This window comes from Danio rerio, chromosome 23 (genome assembly GCF_049306965.1).
Source record: "Danio rerio strain Tuebingen ecotype United States chromosome 23, GRCz12tu, whole genome shotgun sequence".
Classification (NCBI taxonomy): Eukaryota; Metazoa; Chordata; class Actinopteri; order Cypriniformes; family Danionidae; genus Danio; species Danio rerio.
This window is the reverse complement of record NC_133198.1, coordinates 16,460,934-16,484,745: the sequence shown is the minus strand read 5'-3', so window position 1 is coordinate 16,484,745 and position 23,812 is coordinate 16,460,934. Positions and strand designations below refer to the sequence as shown.

At 38.0% G+C, this 23,812-nt stretch overlaps 1 protein-coding gene across 12 annotated transcripts in view; it reads left to right on the top strand.

The window, feature by feature from the left end:
* ndrg3b (ndrg family member 3b) overlaps positions 1 to 23,812 on the top strand; it is a 158,582-nt gene that overhangs the window by 48,098 nt on the left and 86,672 nt on the right. For 4 of the 12 annotated variants that reach the window (XM_073938104.1, XM_073938100.1, XM_073938102.1 and 1 more), the window contains exon 1: positions 3,124 to 3,238. The exons of 4 other annotated variants lie outside the window; for them this stretch is intronic. The gene's annotated coding sequence lies outside the window, so the exon portion shown is untranslated. 12 annotated transcript variants of the gene reach the window in all.

The window sequence follows — 23,812 nt, the reverse complement described above, 5'->3', positions numbered from 1 at the left end:
TAGAAGTCAAGTTATTATTTGTTGATCTTAAAACTTAAATAGGCAACGAGATTTATCGGGTAGTGATGCTGAAAACACGCGTGGTAATACAAATGCAGCGTTCAGTCACATAGAACATGCAGACCTTTTAATTTAACTAGTTATTAACTAGTTATTTAATTATATTTGTGACATTTATTTTTCAATTTTCTTTTTGGCTTAGTCCCTTTATTAGTCTGGGGTCACCACAGCAGAATGAACCGGCAACTTATCCGGCATATGTTTTGCACCGCAGATGACCTTTTCGCTGAAACCCATCACTGAGAAACACCCATACACTCTTATTCACACTCATACACTACGGACAATTTAGCTTACTCAATTCACCTGTACCAAGTCTTTGGACTTGTGAAGTAAACCAGAGCACCTGGAGGAAACCCACGTGAAAACGGGGAAAACATGCAAACTCCACAAAGAAATGCCAACTGACCCAGCCTGGGCTCGAACCAGCGACCTTCTTGATGTGGGGCGGTCGTGCTACCAACTGCACGAGTGCGTCGCCCTCATTCATTCATTCATTCTACAGATGTAACAGGAAATAGGAGAAAGAGAAGTGTTTTCTTCAAGTTTTCTTTGGCTTTTTAATTATTATTATTTTTTTTTATTTAAAAGCAAATACCATAATGTCATCAGAAAATTGTGAAGTAGTTAAATCAAATTTAAATTACTGTATACATTTTGAAAATGTTTTTTTAAATTTTAGTTTAGTACATATGATTGTAAATTTTACTGCTAAATACTATTATTAATATTTAACCTTTTTAAATGAAAAGGTGCAATGTCAATTGACCACCATAATCTCCATGATATTAGCAGTATCTGATTAGATGTCAATTAACTGATTTACAACAATGGCAATATTTGTAATTAATTAATTCATTTATTTATCAATTTATTTATGTTTTGCTAGTTTTTTATTATTTTTTTATGTAGGCTTACTCGTTTAAGCCGCTGATTATCTAAAAGAAAAAGCCCAAATATGATATTGTGCTAAAACTAATGTTTAAGAGAAACATGCTAGAACACAGGGTTGGGCTATATGGCCTTTCAAAAAATATCTTGATTGTTTTACAAAAAAATTGATTTACAATTTAACAAAAAAATAAATAAAAAATGCTTGTAGTTGAAGGTTTTAACTATAAAACCTTATAATAATTCTAATTATTGATACAATTTAAAAATCTGTAAGAAAACAAAGCTGTCATTTAAAGATCAGATTTATTAATAATAATATAAATTACACCATTTTATACATTTACAGTGAAAGTAAACTCATGATTATTAAAAGGGGACCCTTTTCAAGATCATTTTTTTTATTTGTTTCATTTTTTTCATTCAGCATGTATTCAGGTTTATTCCTTTTCATTTGTGTTACATCAGTTCATATAAATTGCTCACATTAGGTTAGTGTGTTGCATTTTATTGCTTTTATTTGCGCCGGGTTGCTGCATCTGGTAGATTAGTCGAGTGCACTGAGCGAGTTTTGTCAGTGTTTATATTTAGAGTAATGAACGTCTTTACGGCTGGGTCACGTAATTTATCCACAAACAGCAACATTGAATTCCAGCATTAGATCAGTATGAGTTACTTTCTTATGCGTGTCTTCTCCATTACTTGTCTTATTCATCAGTTCTTACCGTGAGAAATACATGGTGTGGCACGCAGTTTCAAATGCGTGTGACTTAAGCCCGATTCACACGGGATTTCAGCACCAACGCTTGACAGAGGGCGTGTCTGAAATTTGGGCTAACACGATTGTCATAGCAGCGTCAGCCAATGAAATTTGTCAGCAATCTGCTACTGTCTGAGCTGGTGTAATTGCATACAACATTTTGACTGTCTGAGCTTCCGTCGGTGCTCAAAAAGTTGGAAAAAGTCCCATCTTCTGCATCGAACACCGGCACTGAAGCAGCGCGAACGGATCCACAATGCAGGTCGGCAATGCCTGACGTCACCTATTTAAAGTAAATGGGAAGCATTGAAGCTGATGCCCTGTGTGAATGGGGTGTTATGGTAAAAAATTTTTAGTTCTTCCCTGCTCGCTGACACTGCTGTTTTGTTTGTATGTTTTCATGCAAATGCAGGGGAACTACGAGAACCCAGAGGGGAGTGTCACATGTTGGGATGAAAACCGATTATTATTCAAGCAAATTGATGTAAACTTCAAACTCGAGTTAAACAATTAAAATTGATTTATCGCCCAGCCCTAGTAGAACATAGTAGGTGAGGTTGGGTGATGTTGACCAGTTTGGCATCGTACGATGTCTAATGTGAAACATCGCAATGAACAATGGCATTGTCGTCATAGGTGGCGGTGAAATAATTATTTATAAATATTTATTTGCTTCATAAAAAATTAATTATTTGTAGCCTACAGTTTCAACTACCTGACCCACATGGTCTTTGTTTTACCCATAACCAATCCATGAATAAATATAGATAGAACAAAAAAAATTGGGACTGGGCCTTAAGACTCGTACACACCGAGACACTTTTCTTTTGCATTTATCGCCAGCGTTTTTCAAGACTTTTTTCCGGATTCAAACCCCAGCAATTTTTCACTGGCATCAAGCAGAAGAGTATGCAAAATCACTCCTTGACGTTAGATGGCGCTACACAACTTTAAGCTTCTGACACCCGCTTATAACACAGAGGAAGAGGAGGAGAGGAGATTCACACGCTTGTTGTTAAAATTACTGGTGACTCGAACAAGCATAGATGGATGAAGAAATGATTATTGTTCGCAAGAGCAATAAGCAGCTAAACGTTTAAATAGCCTCTGGGCATCTTCTTCAATGTGTGCTCGTATTGACAGTTTTGCACTTGAGCCTCCAAGTGCTGTTTACTGTAACTTCAGTAAGTTACAATCAGTAACTGATTGGTGGAGAAGGTTTTGACACAGTGCGTCAAAACCAAAAATTGAGCATGAGGCTTTTTTCTTTTAAATGACGCTTTTGTGCGTTTATGTGCATGATCACATTGACCCCCTTTATTTAGTCACGAGGCATTAAATGTTGACGGAAAACAAAAGCAAAAAACATCTCGGTGTGCACGGCCCTTAAGTAAGTATGTATTTTTTGCTAGCATGTTACCACTGTGACGGGGGCAGTGCGGAGGATTGCGATGCCAGCTCAGCGCCATGATCTCTATCAGCCATCGGCGGTGGATGTTGGCATCGTCTATCGATCCAACCCTAATAGTAGGTTGATTTTTTTTTTCTCAACAGCAAATTTTGGTTAGTGGCTTCACTGAAATCTGTTCTTTTCAGGAGAGATGATCATTAAGGGTGCTCTTGTACACCTACACTTTTGTTTCGGAACGTGTCTCGATTGCCCATGCTAGGGCAATCGCGCTCTGTTCCGTGTCAAAGTAATCGCTCCGAGATCGCTTGAATGAGGAGGTCTCGGCTCGATTGAAACGAACCCTGGAGCGGTTCGATTACAGTGAGAAAGCGATCCGATCCGAGCGCGGTTATATCACAGTGTTTTATGGATATGTAATAGGCATACGGCTATATGAAGAGAAAAATATGAGCATGGCAGGAAGTTTCGCGAGTCTCCGGATGCCCGCAAACGAGTGATGATCTCCCGGTAATCTCGCGTCTCCCTCCCGGTCCTCAAATAGGCTACGTCGCGCACCCTTCTCACCCCTTCCCACCGCATTGCTCCTCGGACACATCGCGTGCGCGCGCACCCTGTCAATCACCATCAAACCACCACCTCTCCTGACAGCTTAGCGGGACACTGCAAAATAAACCCTGACACTCTAACCAATGTGAGGAGAGTTTACTCGCACATGACTTGTTTTAGCTCTTTTGGTCCGATTAGAGACTTTGCAATGTGAAAGCGAACCGCTCCAAGAGCAAAGAGCAACAATGTAACATTTGTAATCTCTGTTTTGGAACAACTGACTCGATTCACAGGTGTGAAAGCACCCTAAGTCAGACCTTCAAATTTCTGAAGATTTATATTCATAAATTAAGAGCCACTACTATGAATCATGGGTAATTAGCATCTCTGCTGTGTCTCCATTATCTTTGCATGTCTGACCTCAAACAGTAACACACCTCAGTGTTTCCGGCATTGTTTCTTTTCATCTATCCTATTATGTGCCCTAAATCGACCCAAGTGGCCCAGTTTATGCGGGTGTCAGGAGACAAGCTACACTCTCTGATCCAAAGGATTGGTAAGCCCATAAGGCATCACATCTGCTTGTTCTCGGTCCATGGTGTGTGTGTGTGTGTGTGTGTGGGGTTAGAGGGGCAGGCGGTCTCACAGCAGCTGCTTCATTCTGCCACTGGCAGGATGCCACTAATGAGATCGCTAACACAATGACGCCAGAGACCTTAATGAACAACAGCATGAGCAGGAGACAAATGGGTGAGCAGTCGTCCAGGAACCAGAGGAGAACATGGTGAATGCAATCCTAAATCCAGGCTTTGTTTTCCCCAACATCTCTGTTTATTATGAAGTATCGAGAAGATGGGAAGTTTATATATTTTCTTAAGCTTTGTAGCCGTAATTTAATGCCAGCAGGAGTTTTGGACTTTGCTGGTTAATTCCCGGCTCACAGTCAGCTTTTCTGTGTTATCGTTGGGCTGTCTCTGTGTGGTTCCTGTGTTGTGTGCCCTGTGGATGCTGGGATGTCTCTGTGAACCGGCACACACACACACCTTAGCCAAGAGATTAGTTGGCTGACACTCTGCCCCCTTTTTGCCTGGTTTGCCACTGTATTAAGGAGTTTATGCCAGTTCACTCATGCTGTAAACAGAGTGGAGTGTTTATTTTGTACAATCTCTCTAGTTTCTTTCCAAAGGTGTAGTTTGTTTCTGCTTGTTTTTTAAAGTGCATTGTAGGACTGTGGGCACACAAAAGGGTGTTGGGTATTTTGGTAATACAAAATGTTTTTCTTCCATTTTCCTTTGGTCAGAATTGATTGTGTGCAGAATAAACTAATGTCATACAATGACTTGCCTACTTAGCCCAATTAAGCCTTTGAATGTCACTTTAAGCTGAATACTGATATCTTTATTAAATCATAATTGAAGAGGGCTAATAATTCTAGCTTCAAGTGTGCAATAATTTGCATTTGTTGTGTATAAGAGCCTTTTTTTTTTTTGCATTTGCCTTAGAACAGGGGTGTCCAAACTCAGGCTGCTTCCGAAAAACCGCATACTTCCATACTATATAGTTCGCTAAAATCAGTATGCAAGCTGACTAGTATGTCTAAATTCCTAGAATTCGAAAATCAGTATGCGAGAAGTACCCGGATGATTTACTACTTCCGGCGAGATTCTGGAGTGCGCATCCCATGCATGATGCGCTATCCCATGATGCCCCGCATGATTCATGAATGGGAGTAAAGCGACACAACTGACACAGGTAGGTCTCGTATAAAACGTACTTTTTTTTAACGGCCGAGTAGTACGTTTAAATTCAACTGCAGTACCTACAGAGTAGTAGGCGGTTTTGGACGCAACCTCAGTCCTGGAGAGCCGGTGCCCAACCCTAATCAAACACACCTGAACCAACTAATCAAGCTCTTACTAGATATACTAGAAACTTCCTGGCAGATGTGTTAAAGCACGTTGGAGCTAAACTCTTTAGGACACCGGGCCTCTAGGACCGAGATTGGACACCCCTGCCTTAGAAGAAGCTTATTTACGCTGTAAGCGGTGAGATTCTTTTGCTGCTAATAAGAAATTGACGACTCGTATTTCATCACCCCCTTATTCATATGAAAACATAGCCTTATAGAAGATTGAGAGTAGTAGGTCAGCTTTTGTTCTGCACTTAGATTCTCAAAACAGTCTACAGTTTATCTGATATAGATGCAGTGTTGATGTGCCTCACGACAAGCCTGCTGATGGTAATTTTGCAATGAGGGATCACACTGATGTTCGTAATGATGATGGTTTGCTATGTTGAGAGAAGCTTTGGGAGAAGGATGGAGTAATTACTGGCATTCTCTTCTCTTGATTAATTTCAGCTGGTTGTGGTGATGTGAAACTGGTGGGCTTGAGCAGGGTAACAATCAAATGGGTGGAATAGATGGACAATGAGCAAGAGAAAAAGGCAGATGTGAGGCTGTGAGCATGAGCTTTCTCTACTGTGGACACTTTTTAGTAAGCATTTAGTGTTTGTTTACCGTGTTTACCCCAAAAATTCGCAATTCCCATTAAAAACAGTTCTCTTTACCCTGATTTTTCAGTAAATGCTAGATCTCTTTTAACAATGTTTAAGTTTCAGACTGCTGAAACGAACTTTGTTTTGGCCTTTTGTATCTGGCCCTCCTTTTAGGGATGGATTGTTTTCATGCGCATTTTGTAAGTAAAGTCAGTTCTATTATCAATATTAAATCTAAAGCATCTTCTTTCTGATGTAGCAGCTTTTACAACAAAGTCATAATGCAAGCTATGCAAGATTGCAAAAATTGTAATCACAAACCATTTATTCACACTATAAAAGCTCCTTTCACACAGTAATACCATTAAATATCTGAAAAATTTCCGAAACAACTTCACTGGTAGATTCAAAAAAGCGCTGTTCACACAGTTAAGACTGTTGTGGATTTTTTTTTCCGGAAAAGACCAGTCACGCATGTAGGGCTGCACGATTCTGGCAAAAATGTGAATTAAGATTTTTTTTGCTTTAAATCAAGATCATTATTTTCTCATGATTCTGTAAATGTAAAATAAAGGTTAATAATATGATTAGCCTATTAATATTGTTAATTCTCAAACGTATGGTAAAACAACAATAATAATATTAAGCCTATGTGTAGATCTACTGTTGCTTAAAATGCTCAATTTTCTATAGTCATTATGGTGGACTTGAACAGACTTTCAATATGCCCTGTTTGTTAATTTACAGTAAAATGATGACATCAGAATACAACTATTCATAATTATAATGTTGATTTATTATGTTTAAAACATGTGCTTGTCATCTGCCATTGACAACATTATAAGACCATTTTTTTCACTGGTAAAATTAGAATTTTGTCATCAGATTAGCTTTGTGTTGGCTATGAAAGAAAAAAAAAACATATCAAATGCTTGTCGTAATCAGAACTGTTGTTGACTCTGAAAATTTGCATTAAACTGCTTGAGAGGCACGGTTCAAACTTAACAGTGTTTATTAACAGCGGGCACAAGAGGTAACACAGCAGCTTCACTTCAAAGCGATGCTCATGCATAACTGCCTGACTGAGTGAGAGCGAGGTAGAGGGGGAGGAGCTACACAGAACACTACAGATCCCATATACACGCTGTCATAAGGATCAATGCACTACAACTGTAAAATGCGATATGATCATTTAAATGATGTGCGCACGGTAGGGCTGCTGGATTATGGGAAAAATCACAATCATGATTATTTTGGTCATAATTGTAATCACGATTATTCAAAACGATTATCAGTTGAAAAAATTATTTGCCAATTTGTGGACAGAAATGACTGCCGGGAAAGAGAGAGAACGGGAGACAAAAATACAGCCGGCTACAACCATGACATTAGTTTCTGACAAAACTGCAAAGTATTTCACTAGTGAGTATGTCAAGTAAAAACACTTTACAAACACATTATATGTATATTTTTTCATTAATTTAAACGGAACCCTATTTAGCTAAATGAAACCTTAAATAATCAAAAATGAGCATCACTGTGTCTGTGTCTGCAAAGAGATCAAGCCTCTCACCTGAGAATGTGGACATCATGGTGTTTTGGAAGAAGATCTTTCACTAGTCTACACTGCAGTTATTTATTTAGTTTTAGTTTACTTAGTTAAGATGGCTGCACTAAAGAGATTTTTTTTTTCTGACTAGTCTATATTGGAAGTATTTATTTAATTTTATTTGTTTACTCTGGTATCCTGACTGTACTAAAAATGTGTTTAGATGTTCTTGTTATTAATCGAATCTATTGTTCCTTAGCATTGCTGGTAAGATGACATCAACCCTAACCGCACAGCAAACAGAAACCAAACCGAACCGAACTGTGGCTCCAAAACCGTGAACCGAACCGTGCCTTTGGTGTATCGTTCCACCCCTACTCGCTATTGATTCCTTTAGATTTACAGCAAGAAAATTTTCCTTTCCTCTAGCCCTTGGAGGAGTTTTATTGCTGATATTGCTGCTCTTCCCTGATTAGATGTGCATGACAAGTTCACCTTTTTGCTCAATCACAATTTTGATTTATTTTCCAGCCCTACCTCATACCAAAATGCACCTTACATTTAAAACAACATCAGTGTGAGTAAATACTTGCAAAATTTTTGATATATGGGCGTCATATCCTCCTATATGGGTGAATATTTCTTTCTGATTGAGTTGATTTAATTTGAAACTAAGTCAGGCCTGTTTTCCTTCAAATCCATGCCTAAGAGTCCAAAGCATGTTGAACTCCCATCAACTCAAAGCCACTGTTGATGGGTGAGATTTCCGTTTCTCCCATGAGCTGATTAGGAATCAGACAGATTAGTGTAGCTAATAGGTATGCTGCCGGTTAGGGTGTTTTGTTTGCTTTAGTTTATTTGGATGCACTAATCAGGCTTTACTTTGCATTTTTGTAGTTGTTCTGTGTAGGATACGGGTCAACACATTCGTTTGTTCCAAGAAAACAAATAAGCTAAATCAATTATCCTATGCATACTTTAGTTTTGCTCTTGACCCCTTTTTCTTGTAATGCATAAACTGATTCCATGTTTAAAAGCATCTCATTTGAGTCTGTGCTTCTGCAATTGCCCCAGAACACCAATGAATAACCTCTGCTCATTTGCTGGTGACGAACATCTGTAGTCATAGTAACGGTCGGCTGGGTCTAGGATGTTGGGAGATAAATAGCCAGCTACAGGTAGGCTACTTCTGTTTCAGTTTGTGGATAAAATTGTTTCTTTTTTTAACATGCTGACAAGAGTTAGAGACCTGTTTAGGAAATCAGTTTACCAGATGACTTGAATAGCTATAGTTCTTGAATGCCTATGAAAATGAAGTTCAGAAATTTTTAGAAATGAACATTTTTATTTTGAGAACTTGAAGTCTGTTCCAGTCTAGAGTAGGCAATGGGACGATAACCCTTTTCAAGGTATAGCATGGTTTGGAAAAGTCAAGGTTTGAAAACTGTCAAAATTTTCTGTTATACCTTTCCTAAGGTATGTAAGATTTTTTTTAATTAACTTTTTTGTTGTTGTTTTTAGGGCAACAGTATCTCCAGCAGAAAAGATAGCCAAAAATGTTTTACATTGTAAAGAAATCTAAAGTGTTTTTGAAACTAATGAAGACAGCAGAAGTCAATTAGTCTGACATGTTTACAGCTCCAAAATATTTTACATTTTACGCAAAATAAAAATATGTTGTTCAAAAGGGAAAATGTTTTTTTTTTTTTTACCCAGACATTTAAAAAAAAAAGAGTATATTTTTGAGCACTAATCACAATACAGTGAAACCGTGATATTTTTTTTCCAAGTTTATCATACCGTCAAAATCCTATACCAGCCCATGCCTAGAGAAACAGAGCAGTTATCAAAGCTTCTAAAAGCTTGGAGCTTCTAGAAATGTCCCACCCTATTTCCTTCCCCACCATCAATTATGTCAACACTCTGATTAATGCTGAGTTTTAAGGCACTTCAGATGGCAGACTTTTAATGAGATACTTGGGTTGTCTTGCTTTCCTCTATTCTGTTGAAGTATAGAGCTAAGTTCTTCAGCAATAATAATCAAGTTTATATGGCAAGACGTGTATAGACAGAGCGTAAAAATTTTGGTTAAATATGGTTTTTGAATTTTGTCTATCCAAACTGAGCTTTACTTTGTATTTTATACTGGATTCGAGTCAGCTGATTCGCTGGGCCATTCTACAGCTTGATTTTGTTTGAAACAGTTCTGAAACAGTTAAGAGTTTCCTTGGCTGTGTTTTGAATGATTGTGTTGCTGAAATGTCCATGCTGGTTTCATCTTCATCATCCTGATAATGTAGATGTTGGACTGAAACAGGAAATAATAATTTACACTGATAAAGGGATGCAGAGGGTTGCTGAATAACTACTGAGAGTATTCGGCTGCTGTCTGGGCTTTCACTGCCTTTCTACACCTGCCTTTCTTCATGTGTTCAGTACTTTTTCCTTGCTTCATTTTATTTGATTACACATAACTTCATTTGTAAAGATTTTTTTTCTTTGCATATATGGATTTTTTTCTGTTGTTATCAATATCTGGTGAAAATTTCAAGCCAACAGCACCTTTTAGAAATATGTTTTCTGAGAAAAAATGTTACGTTTTGAATACTTATGAAGCATTTTGTTCGTGTGTTACTATGGTCACAGCCACCACAGTCTGTTCTGTCCTCATGTTTTTACATTTTACAGTGTCTCTTTAACAGTTGATGTTGCCAGCTCGGATGCTTTAAGTTTTATTAGTTAAAAGATTCCAGTAAAGAAAGCAAAACACTGGGGCCGGGCAATTTGGCCTAACATCAAAATCTCGATTAATTGAACATTTGAACTCGATTACAGCTCACTCATTCTGGGTCAGGAACTGGCTGACATGCAGCAACTTTAATCGAAAGTAAATTCAAAACAAAAGTTTTCAATACGCTTATTTCAAGCGGCCATCATTTTAAAGTAATTAAAAATAAAACAGTGCAGTCCTCTGTACCATGTTCTTTTGTTGTCTGTAATAGTGTTGTCCCAGGCCGGTACTGAAATTTTAAAACCGTCTATTTACCACTAACATGGAAGCGCTGCTAAGCGCGGATAACTTGACTGATCTTAATAACTACTTCGCGCTTCAGTCTCTGTGTATCTGTGTTTGGTTTGCACTCAGTTTACCGCTCTTCACCCAGTGCAAACACAGATGCACGAAGACTGGAGCGCGAAGCAGCAATGAAGATTAGTCGAGTCATCAAGCAGATCACTCGGCTCGTCGTGTGTTTGTGCTCGGTAAATAGCGGAGGGTGAACTGATGACTTACTCGGCCAATCACAAGCATTTCCTGTTGAGCACGTAAACACTATGGCAAATCAGCACTGTTATAAGAAAGCCATCAACAGTGCCTTAAATGTTAGCGGGAAATTGATGTTTTTTTCTTTTAATTCAGTATCGTGACGAGTCTAATATAGTGAAAGAGCCAGTTTATTAAATCGAGTTTGATAAATAGCATCTATAACGTGTGTTTGAAAAAAGAAAATGTTAGCTAACTAGTGTCATTTCACTTAACTTAGCTGAAAATGAGCTCTGATATCCCTTTTTATTTTCACCATTCATTCAGAACGGACCTTCGGGTCACCCGGAAGGCAGTGAAATGATAAGTTTGTGTCACTTTATCTTCGCTGATAGGCGAGGCAGTGGCGCAGTAGGTAGTGCTGTCGCCTCACAGCAAGAAGGTCGCTGGTTCGAACCTCTGCTCAGTTGGCGTTTCTGTGTGGAGTTTGCATGTTCTCCCTGCCTTCGCGTGGGTTTCCTCCGGGTGCTCCGGTTTTCTCCACAGGACATGCGGTACAGGTGAATTGGGTAGGCTAAATTGTTCGTTGTGTATGAGTGTGTGTGAATGTGTGTGTGTGTGTGTGTGTGTGTGTGTGTGTGTGTGTGTGTGTGTGTGTGTGTGTGTGTGTGTGTGTGTGTGTGTGTGTGTGTGTGTGTGTGTGTGTGTGTGTGTGTGTGTGTGTGTGTGTGTGGATCTTTCCCAGAGATGGGTTGTGGCTAGAAGGGCGTAAAAACTTGCTGGATAAGTTGGCGGTTCATTCCGCTGTGGCGACCCCAGATTAATAAAGAAACTAAGCCGACAAGAAAAAGAATGAATGAATGAATGAATTATCTTCGCTGATAAGATATACAGCCAGCTACACAACATTCCTATGTAACTCCCAATGAAACTTCCAGGTTTTTTCCCACCGCAGCCTCTATTTCGCTTTTAAAAATGGCGGCCACATGAAATCAGTCTAAGTGAGCTCCTTTTCAGGTCTCCTCACTTGTAAACACTCGCTCCAACAGGCTCGCTGCTCTTCCATGTCTCTCCATGCCACCCACACTCTTCACCCTATGAAGTCAACCAATCACAGAGCTTGCAGTACATGTCATTGAGCTGCATTTTAGAGAGGTGCATGAAGTAAAATTTTTTTGAGAAGTGTTGTATGCGACCATGCAAAGGCTGTGCGGAAGTATAAACTGAGCTGAGTAATGTGACCACACTAGGGGTGCATAGATTTAATCTACTCACAGTTCTGTTTGTATCACTGTTTTAGGATCACTGTTTTGATACGGTATGTGCTATGTTTAGAAGGAAAAAAATGGCTTCAGAAAAATTACAAAAACCGTATGCATATTTATTGGTTAACAAACACCTGACAATGCAATAGGCATATGACTGTAGATTTGCGTGTTCTCTTATTAATTAAACAAAAGTAAGGCATTTTGAAAAGTGTATGTTCATATAAAATGCTTAAGAAAAGAAAAAGTTTAAACTTTCTCTTTTTCTGTTTTACTTTTTTTTAACTTCTATTTCTTTTTTACATATTGACACAACAAATAAAATAAAATATATTTACTATCTGTTTTTGTCCTCTGTATTTCTGTTGCACTGTAGAAGCTCTGTCACAAAAACAAATTCCTCGAATGTGTGAGCATACCTGGCAACAAAGCTCTTTCTGATTTCCAGTCTCAACCAATTAAGCAGATGGTAATTATGTCAGCATATTTTAATAACTGAGCACTTTTAGAGTATCAATTACTTCTGTTTACATTATGCTTGCATTACCAAGGCAGCAACACATGTTTATTACCAGTTATTCCAGGGAGCGCCGTTATCACTTATTAGCACCATGAATGAAACTTAAGCGTAACTCTCGTCTTAATTCAGCGGGTACAGTCAGCCGAGAAATATTTTTTTAGTAGACAGTGTGTAAACGGAGTTAATAAATAGTGGAAGCGATCAGGTGTGAAAGAACACCCGAGCAAGACTGAAGTAACAGACCTGTTGAATGTCCAGGTCCTTAAGCTTTATGATCTGGATGCGGACCTCGAGCCACCTGTTAACGACCACCAATGTAAGCTATCTTTGCGAAAAAAAAAAACGGCATTCGTTATTTTTTATTTTATTTTCTGTGTTTGTCTGAATTTACAATGAATGTCTGTTAAAACACTGACGCCAATGTGCTGTGCTTTGGTCTCATCTGGGCTTTGGAGCTTTATGTTGGTCTCCACACACCAGCACATGAGGAAACAATGTCAACAGCAAATTTGAGGTGATTGGACAGGACTTTGCTCATGCAGTGCAGGTGAAAGGTAATCGGAAGCACAACGGTGGAACTTTCTTGCTTTGTTGTAGTTGTTTTGATTACCAAACCAATGTTAATAATGCATATTCTGAACCAATAATTACAGGACGATATGATTTTTACCAAGTAAAAGACAGTGATAACTAATTGGTTAAGACGGTGCAAATGTCCACTAAAGTTTAGATTTTCTAACTTGAGCGATTCGCATGTCAAATGCGCAAATTGCTCAATTTGCATCGCTTTATTTGCACGAATATTGCCACAGGATGTCTATTTGCATCTTTGCATTGACTTAACTAATTGACTAAATCACTCGTGATTGACACTTCATCCACATCTGGTGTGACCGCACCATTAGCAGAATAGCCAGCATTTTGAAGCTAAAAACACTTTGGTTAGCACAGGTTAATTCAATATTTCATTGTTGTTAATACACAAGGCATATGGCATATTAGTCTTTTATGGAATAAACTGGAGACAAACTTTATAAGGAAGTCCAGAATTTTGCACTTCACTTTCTGGACACATCATTTATGTAGTTGGAATTTATAGTTGCACATTTAGCCAAATGTGAATGAGAATATACTCGCGCCTTATTACGACTGATTGCAATTCATTAACATAGTTAATTATCAAATTGGATGTTTTCATTGGAATGTTCAAATTGCAAGCACTTTCACGCACAAATTACTTAAAATGTACTCCAATATTTAAGAAATGTTTCATGAATGAGGCTCATTGACTTCAGACTTTACTAAGATGAATGGAGATTGGGTGCTTTGATCAAAACGGGTATCATAAATGTCAATGAAGTCTTAATTGGGATGTTTTAACAGAATCTACAGCACTGATAATTGCTGCCAGTGACCTTTTACTTCATGTAGCATATTGTGTCAATGGGTAAACATCTCAAATTAGAAACTGAGCTGATTAGACTCTTAAAATATTCAGGATTTATCCTAACAGTCACTTATCTAAAGCAAATTTTCCTGCTCTAACTCGGACTCTTTGAAGCTTCTCTCATGACTGCAATTATCTGTCTACTTATTAAACCTTAAGTGTCGTTTCTAATTATAAGAGAAAATTCAGAAAGTTCTGAATGAAACCTAGAGAGGAAGGATATATATAAAAGGATATATATATATATATATATATATATATATATATATATATATATATATATATATATATATATATATATATATTGCTTTCTCCTGATGTTCTAATTACGTGATGTATTCCGAGAGGTGCAAGTTGAACAGTTAAGAAAGGAAAGAGCTCTTCAGTTGTTTTTATAATCTGATTCTGAACCCACACACATTCAGTAACAGGCTCTAATTAGCCTTTCACACACATCCTGAAGAACAGAAGTATATTCTGCTGGAAAGCACAACTTCGGTAATTAATTAAACCTAATTAGCTGAAACAAAATAGTGAAGTTGCATGTTCATCTGTTTTAAAATGTACAGATTTACCAATCACACTGTATAGCAACCATGCTGGTGGATGAAGACACGTCGGTAGTGGTAATAAAATTTAAACTAACAAGCTTAATAGCAACTGTTTAGACCTCTGCGCTCTCTCTCAGTAATGCAAGATTTAAAGGGTACCTCAATGCCAAACCTTGCGTGGCTCAATATAATGTAAATAGGGTCTGATTTTGTTTGAAATTTTCAAGCAAAGCACTGTTGGTCACTACTGTTTATTTATTAATTTTTTCCCCACAAGGAGTAACATTCATTTATTTTATTTTCGGCTTAGTCCCTTTATTAATCTGAGGTCACCACATCGAAATGAACTGCCAACTATCCCAGCATATGTTTTATGCAGCGGATGCCCTTCCAGCTGCAACCCATCTCTGGGAAACATCCATACACACTAATTCACACTCATACACTGCGGACAATTTAGCCTACCCAATTCACCTGTACCCCATGTCTTTGGACTGTGGGGGAAACTGGAGCACCCGGAGGACACACACGCGAACGCGCTAAGAACATGCAAACTCCACACAAAAACGCCAACTGACCCAGCCAAGGCTCAAACCAGTGACCTTCTTGCTGTGAGGCGACAGCATTACCTACTGCGCCACTCTGCCGCCAGGAGTAACATTATAAAATTAAATGCTTCTGGATATCGAGTGAAATCCACATGGAGAAAAGGCAGAGAAAAAAAAAACGCTGGACAATAAACATGCCAATGCTTGCCAACATCCTTCTTTACTGCAGCATTGATCATAACTGGAGAAAAATGGACAATTACTGACCATAGAGAACTTGACCAATTTTCTCCACCAGGTCTCTTCATGAATAAGCTTGAACTTTCACCTTTAGTTATTGAGACGTGTTAGCAAGTTTACAACAATTATTATTATTTTTTTTTTTATAAACTTAAATCTGTCATAGTTCTTATTCTACATATCTCATTAAAGGACATCATTCACATAATATTGAATGTGCAGTCCAAAATTTTTTCTTTTCTCCAACTTAACACACACCCATGTTGCCTGATTGACGACACCAACATGAACTAGCACGCCATTCTGATTTCAACAAGAACAACATGTTCCTGAATTAACATCTGTGTTGAACCTGAAATAACATTCCAATCAGAATTTAGGCATACAGTTCTGATTTTGTTAATAATTTTCAGTTATGGTTAGATTTAGGGGTATAAAAAAGGTATGGATTTACATTTTCCAACAAAAATGATCTTCCAAGATCAACATGGTTGGAAATTCAAGATTGCATGGTACTTGACAAAATCATGATGTGCTAAACTAGTATGCCTGATGGTATGTCCTTACATTGTAAGCTAATCAGCTAATGTTTAAGTGTTATAGTATTGTTTGTAATACACTGTTTTCTGCCTTTGGTTTTGCCTTTGGTTCTGATTCTGTCAAGCGCAATTGATTTACATGTTAGGTCAATGCAAAGACGCGAATAGATATCCTCCGGTGTGATACGTGCGAATGAGGTGGCGCGAATGATGCATTGGTGCGAATGAAGTGGAGCGAGTTGAGCATTTTGCGCGATTGATGCACTTGATGCGCGTATTGCGTGTTTCGCACAAATCGGTCGAGTCTGAAAATCTGAACTTTAGTGGACGATTGCGCCACGTTAAACAATCAGGAGCTTGCTCTCGTGGGGGCATGATAATGATGTAGCGACTGTTGTTGGTGTCCTGGGGGAAAATCCTCCTGCCGACAGTTCATCGGACTAGGCTTGGCTCAGTCGGAAGCACCGCTGAAAGCTTCCATCATCCAGGTATAGTTTCTAGAGGAGTTTATTAGCTCACAGAGCTGGGAGCACCTCTGAATGGATCTAGTGGACACTGCTCCAAACGAATCTATACTGCACATAAACACAGCTACTCTATCAAAAAAATCCATGTTAGCCATTTAGCAGTGAAGCTAGAGTCACCGGGCAGACAGAAGCCCTGCCCATCCCGCAAATCTGCGTCTGTTGTTAAGTGAATTTGACACACAAATGAAGCGGGTAAACTCAAAATGTTCACGCATCTATTTATCTACGTCTTGTGTGAACAGCATTAGTAAGCAAAACGATCAGTCCAGACTAGTTTAGTCAAACATTGAAACAACATATCAGCACATTTGAGACTGTCCGATTGTAGTCCAAGAGCAAGAGCGTGCTTGAACAGGTCAGGTGATGTGGTTTGTTGATAGATATTGGTAATTACATCACTATTTCTCCAGATTTTACAATTAAGATTGTAGATTACAATTGGACTACAGTTGCGCACATGCTGAGAAACTTTAGGTAATGTGGTTGGTGGCAGTAGCCTTGAGGTTAGCACATTTAACACTATGGTGCTAGGAAGAACCCAAATTTGATTCCCAGCTTGGGGTCATTTTACCAATCTTGTTTCTGTCTCTGCAAATGTGCATCACAAACAAATGTGATGAAGAGTTTGCTGAAGTGAAACTTTGTTTTTGTAACAAATACCAAAGTTAAGATATGGTGCTTAAGATACCAATGGTACTTAAGGGCTGTCAGATATATAGAACCAAAATTAATTGTATCTCTTGATTAATGGAAACATCCGAGATTCTCTTGGAGATACTGGTCAGTTTTTGCCTTGCTAGGAAAACCATTAAGCTAATCAAATTTTATAATAGAGCAAACTGTTGTGAAAAATGTATACATCTCATCATCAGTCCAGTCTGAAGTCGATTTACATCAAGCTCTGCCTTTACCATTCAAATTAATTATTCAAATTTCTTTGTCTTCATTAACAAGCGCAATGAAAAAAGTATATCATGTTACATTTCACAGGAAAATGATTTGTTACGTAAGGACAGTCAGTGCTCTTATTGTTCTTTTGAAAAGCTCTGCAAAAGCTCATCGGGCAGCTCTCCTCCTGAAATAGCACATTCTGTCTCCGTTGATTCAGTAAAAGAAGCTAGATGTGTTCAAAATGTTCTCAGAAAGCCATAATGGAAAATCACTGAAGAACACACACACACATACAACTTTGGGTCAACATTTAGAAACCTATAAATAAGTGTCTCCTGTCTTGCTTGACAGATCGTGGACTCGACACACTGTGACAGATCGACATTTTCCCTCTGAGTAACTCTACTAATCCATCTAACACACACACACATGGCCTTCTGCCTCTGACAGTGACCTTGTCAACACTTGTCAGGCCTCCCGTGGACGCCACCTGAAGCCCAGCGTTCACTTTACATCCTTTTGTCCTTTTCCTCTCGCATCCTCGCCACCACAGACAGTCAGTCAGAGTTCAGGGCTTTTTAATATTAGTTTATAGCACTGCAGAGAGATTTTACTGAATGCCAAGTGATTACGTGTGACCAAAGCCTTTAAATAGCGAATCAGACTTTTGGATTTTGTAGCACAAGGTTTACATAAAATTTATATCATCAGAATTACATGTAGGAAAGACATTGGAGAGGTTTCAAATAAGAATCTATAGAAAAACACATACAAATACAGACTCTTGTATCTATGCTTGTTTGAATTTGGGTGTGTTCACACTTGGCAGGTTTGATTTGATTAAAGACAACCCTCTGGTGTGCCTCTACACACTTAAAAAGGACATAGTGTTTAAGCATGTCTAGATTTCTCTTCATAGTCATCATAATATTTTATTACAGTTTGAAACGGGTATCAAACAGGCATGTCCTTGCTGCAGATCTTAATTTTTGTGTGACTAAGGAATTTCAATCCCTGTTTTTAATCCTTTGCACATTTTATATTCTCCTGCTTGCAAATGGTTTAGACTATTTTGTATTTGTATTCACCAAAGAATCATGAAAAAAAAAAAAAAAAAAAAATATATATATATATATATATATATATATATATATATATATATATATATATATATATATATATATATATATAGAAATTGTAGCCTGACTTCTACAAAAAGCATGTTTCAGTGTAAGAGTGCAATAATAATACAAGTAACATTTTAATTTAGGTACTAATTCCCACTGTTAACTATTGGCATATTACTTGCCTATAATTAAAGGTGTGGTCCACTATGATATCATATTTTAAACTTTAGTTGATGTGTAATGTAGCTGTGTGAACAAAAACAGCATCTCTGAATGTAAAATGCTCAAAGTTCAATGCAAAAGGAGACCTTGGTTTTTACAGAGTCAGCTTGGCAAAGCCTACAATGAAAGAATTTTGGGGCCTACAAAAAAATACTTCCGGGCCTTGTGAGATCACAAATTTACTTTTACCGCACACAAACACTGCGCAGCTAAGGGCCGTGGCCAGAGGCGCTGTAAAGTTACAGCAGAGAGAAAAAATGCCATCCTGCTATTTCCACAGAGCTTCTCTGCTTCTGTATTTGGGCTTCCAAAGGACACGGCACAAAGACAGAAGTGCTTACAGTTCAATATTAATTATGTTCCAGAGAATTATAAAATACATAGCAAGCATGATTTGACAAAACACGGCTCCAGAATCTCTCCCAGTTCAGTGCTGGATTCAGTTAAAATCTCCTCAAAGATGAAGCAGCTACAAGCAGATGCTGTGAACTTTGAGCCACGACCTGTAAGTGTTTTTATTTGTTAAAATTGATTATGACATGTACAGTGTCTAGCCTTAATGGTATGTTGTAGCAAAGATGTAAACAACGGGAAATGATGTTCGTAACCGCTAACGATTTAGCTACAAATCCATATTTATTAGTCAAACTGCTATAAACACACACACATACACACTTTACCGGCGCGTGCAGCCTCTGTATATGTGTGTGCATGACTTTGCATTGTTTCTCTATATAGGCAGCTTTTCCATGCGTTTTACATCTCAGATAATAAAACGCAAAAGATATGTGAATAATTTTTGTTACTTACACAGGCATATTCCGGATATGTGTGAAAGACGCCGTGTAATGCGTTGAGGTAAAAAAAATATAGGAGAGCTCCCCTAACTAGTGTGTAGCAGCAAAAAAATCAATCAAGGCTCACACAGGTCGCATCCCACATCTAGTGCTTATTCTTCTGTCACCAGCGTCATCACAGAAAATAACTTAATCCGAGCATGAGAGCAAAAGAAAAATAAACATCGCTCCCACACATGCGCTTCTCGTGTAACAGATAGTTCATAGTATACACACGCACACACATAAACACACACACACAATGGCATACACACACTCTCTTAAAGGAGCCGCACCCCATTTTCACTCGTTACAGACACTGGTCAGAGAATATTTTAGGGAGGGAGCATGAGGTTGACTGACTGTTTACATAAAACGTGCATGCTTGTACGGGCGTGACATGGAGCCTATCCGCGAATCGCAGCACATTATGACACAAGACCAATTAGTCACTTGAGGGTGGGCCTTTCAGAGGAACTAGTATATATATCAGTCATTTTCATGTTAGCTGAGTAGCTGTGTATAATCAAATTGAGATTTATGAAAAAAATAACATGATTTCCTTCAAGTGAAACATAAGCACACATTGCTTTGCATCTTATTAACACAACCAAGCCTTAAAATTACATTCTGGACTACCTCTTTACGATACCGGCTGTTGTTTAGGATCTATATAGCACAAACTCAACATGATCTTATTCTGTATCCCTAATTTTACCCAATACTTAAACAATAATAAATATAATAGATAAAGGTATGGCTGCACGATATTGGAAAAATTTGACAAAGCTATATTTTTCCCTCTGTGATATTCAATCATTCATTTATTTTTCTTTGGCTTAGTCCCTTTATTTATCATGGGTCACCACAGCAGAATGAACCATAAACTTATCTAGAAAATGTTTTACACAATGTATACCCTTCCAGCTGCAACCCCGTACTGAAAAACTCTTACAGTCTTGCATTCACGCACATAAACTAGGCCAATTTAGCATATTCAATTCACCTATAGTAATGTCATTGGGCTGTGGGGGAAACCGGAACACCCGAAGGAAACCCACGAGAACATGGGGAGAACAGGCAAACTCCACACAGAATGCCAACTGACCCAGCTGGGGCTCGAACCAGTGACCTTCTTACTGTGAGGCACTGTGCAGCCCTTTTGGCGATATATTTTGTGATTTTAAAATACGATTTAATTACAACTGAAATATTAACATGACTTTACTTAGAGAGTCATTAAATTAGATTGATTGGGATGATTTGTAGGAGAGTGAAATATAAATATATTTTATGTAAATTATTATGTATGTATAATAAACAAACTACAGTCATAACTAAATACGTTGGAGCAAACATTCATTTGAAATAAACTGTGCTTTTTATTGTAGTATTCGGGTACAGAAGTTTAATAAATGTAAAATAACACTGCATCTTTATCATATAACTATTAATATGCAATAAAATAAAGTTCTTTATGCACTATTAAAATGCTTTATACTATCTTCAAATTCTCAGTCACAGGCCCTAAAAACACTTGCAGATGAGAAACTTTCACTCTATGGTTCAATTCTGCAGTGACTCCACAAATGTCATGTGTTTTGACCTGTGGTTTCTGATCATCTGTAATCCAAACTCAACATTGCATTTACTGCGATGTGACTACTGCAGATGCACACATTGCTATGTCGATTCTGAAATTCTATATTGTGCATCCCTAGCTAAAAGTCTTAGGGCTCTTTTGTATTTTAAGGACATAAAAATACAGTTTGTGCCCTGGCGCATGGTCTAACAGGGTTGTGCTTATTCTCTTAATGAGTGATCGGTCTGTTTTTAGCATAACATACATTAAACCAGACAGAGTCTCATCTTGTATTCCCTTTTTTAGTCATTTGTGTCGTGCCATGCCGAATTTGCTATTAACATGACAGACTTTGTAAGTAGAAAAACTGAACGCTTTACTAGTGAGAAAACAGTTAAACAGACCATTTGCAGTGCGTGGATAAAGATTGAGCCTCTTCCTTTCGACCTCTTTACTTTCACTTTACTTTACTTTTACTCTTTACTCCTTTACTTTCCTGGATAAGGAAACAGTGTTGCACGCACTCCACTGTTGACATCCATTAGCCTACATATTTAATTTAGTTCAAGCGCAAAGATTTGTTTCAGAAATATTTCTAAATTGGTAAATGAACCATAATAGTTATATTATAGATGTATTATATTATAAATTATAGAGTTATATCCAAACACATCCTATTCTTATGCCCCATATGGTGATGCATACAGTACGTCTCCAAAACCTGACAGGCGACAAAACTAAACTTGTTTTTATGCAAACAAATTTAAAAATGCCTACAATAAATAATAATACTAGTAATAACATTATCACAAATGCAATACAAATGCAAATTGTCATGAATAAATGGAATTAAAGCTCCTCGAGGTGAAGAAGTCATGGAGGCAGTGGTTTTTATATTTATGTAGAAAATAATATGTTTTAAAGATAAAGATAATTGTGTATTGTTGTACATCCTGTGGGTTTGGAGCTGCATAGGCGCTTTTAGTTAACATGCTCTGCTCTAGACCAGCTTTTAATTGGTCAATGGTGCTGTCTATTTCAGTTCCTCAAAATAACAAAATGCCAACAATGCGCCTTAACACACCTTTTTTCAGACCAGCACACCCATGAGTCCACAAAGTGACACAAATGGAGTTGCTATTTAAACAACATAGAGCAAAATGTAAAAATTAGGGTTGCGCTGGTCTGAAAATAAAATAGCAACAAATCGCGGCAAACACATCTTGCACCTTATTTCGGCTGGTGTATGATAGGGCCCTTAGTTAATGATTTTTTAAATATTTTTTTAATATTGAGAACTATACCTTAAAGAGCCCATATTACTTGAAAATTCAGACGACTAACTATTTTATTGAGCAAAAACTCCAAAAACAGTTGAGGAGATCTCCTAGCTTCTCACTCTGCTCTTTTCACAGACACACACACACACATATTGCACACACACACACACACACACACACAATTACACACACCTCTGGACGACAGCGCGCGCACACACACACACAGACACACAGACACACACACTACTCCTCGTCCATGGAGCTCCGTTAACAAAGCAGCACGCGTCGCATTTTTAACGTGACTTTGCACAAGATAAGAGAATATAGCCAGTTAACCTGATACAGTACACGCGGTTACAAGTAACAAATCACAACTAAATACATTTGCAAGCTAGAGTCAACGAGACAACTTTAATCGCACGTACTTACACTTGAGAAATTGAGGAAGAAAAATCCATCCTGACGTCCATCAGTAAGTTACTCTTTACTGATCCTTCCTTTAACAAACGCTGATGAAGTATTCTTTGTAGCATGTAGTTTCCAGAAGTTCCCAGTAGTTTCCAACTGCTTGGCTATAATGCTGAGGTTTCATCTTTGGGTAGAGACTCAATATATCCATCTGCAGTGTGACTTCAATCGACCGGCATGTTTGTGTGTGTGTGTGTGTGTGTGTGTGTGTGTGTGTGTGTGTGTGTGTGTGTGTGTGTGTGTGCGTGTGTGTGTGTGCGTGTGTGTGTGTGCGTGTGTGTGTGTGTGTGTGTGTGTCTGGGTTTCTGCGTCAGAGGGCGGGGCCTCAGGTTTGAAATTTCCCGGGTTTGCGCGTGCACGTGAATAACTTGGTTTCGTTCGTACGTCATGGCGAAACACCTAATGAATCGGTATCAAGGCGACTCGTTTGAAGCACTATGAGTCGACTCTTTTATAGATGAATCAACAGTTTTAAACACTGTACACTAACAGATTTAAACCTTAGCTGGATACTTCACTTCACTTAGAGCTGTGTTACACACTACATGGAGTGGAATTTTCAAAAACCCATAATATGGGCTCTTTAAGATAAAGTCTGCCCATAATAACAACAATAAATGTTTATTGAGCATATTATAATGATGAAAGCATATTATGAGTCATTAAAAAAAATCCTTAAAATATGTTAAAGTTTGAGATTGAAGTACAGGGTTGCAAAAAATGTAATTGTAATAATACTTTTCAATATGCCGGTTTTCTCTTATGCATCCATTGTGAGCATAAGATCACTTAAA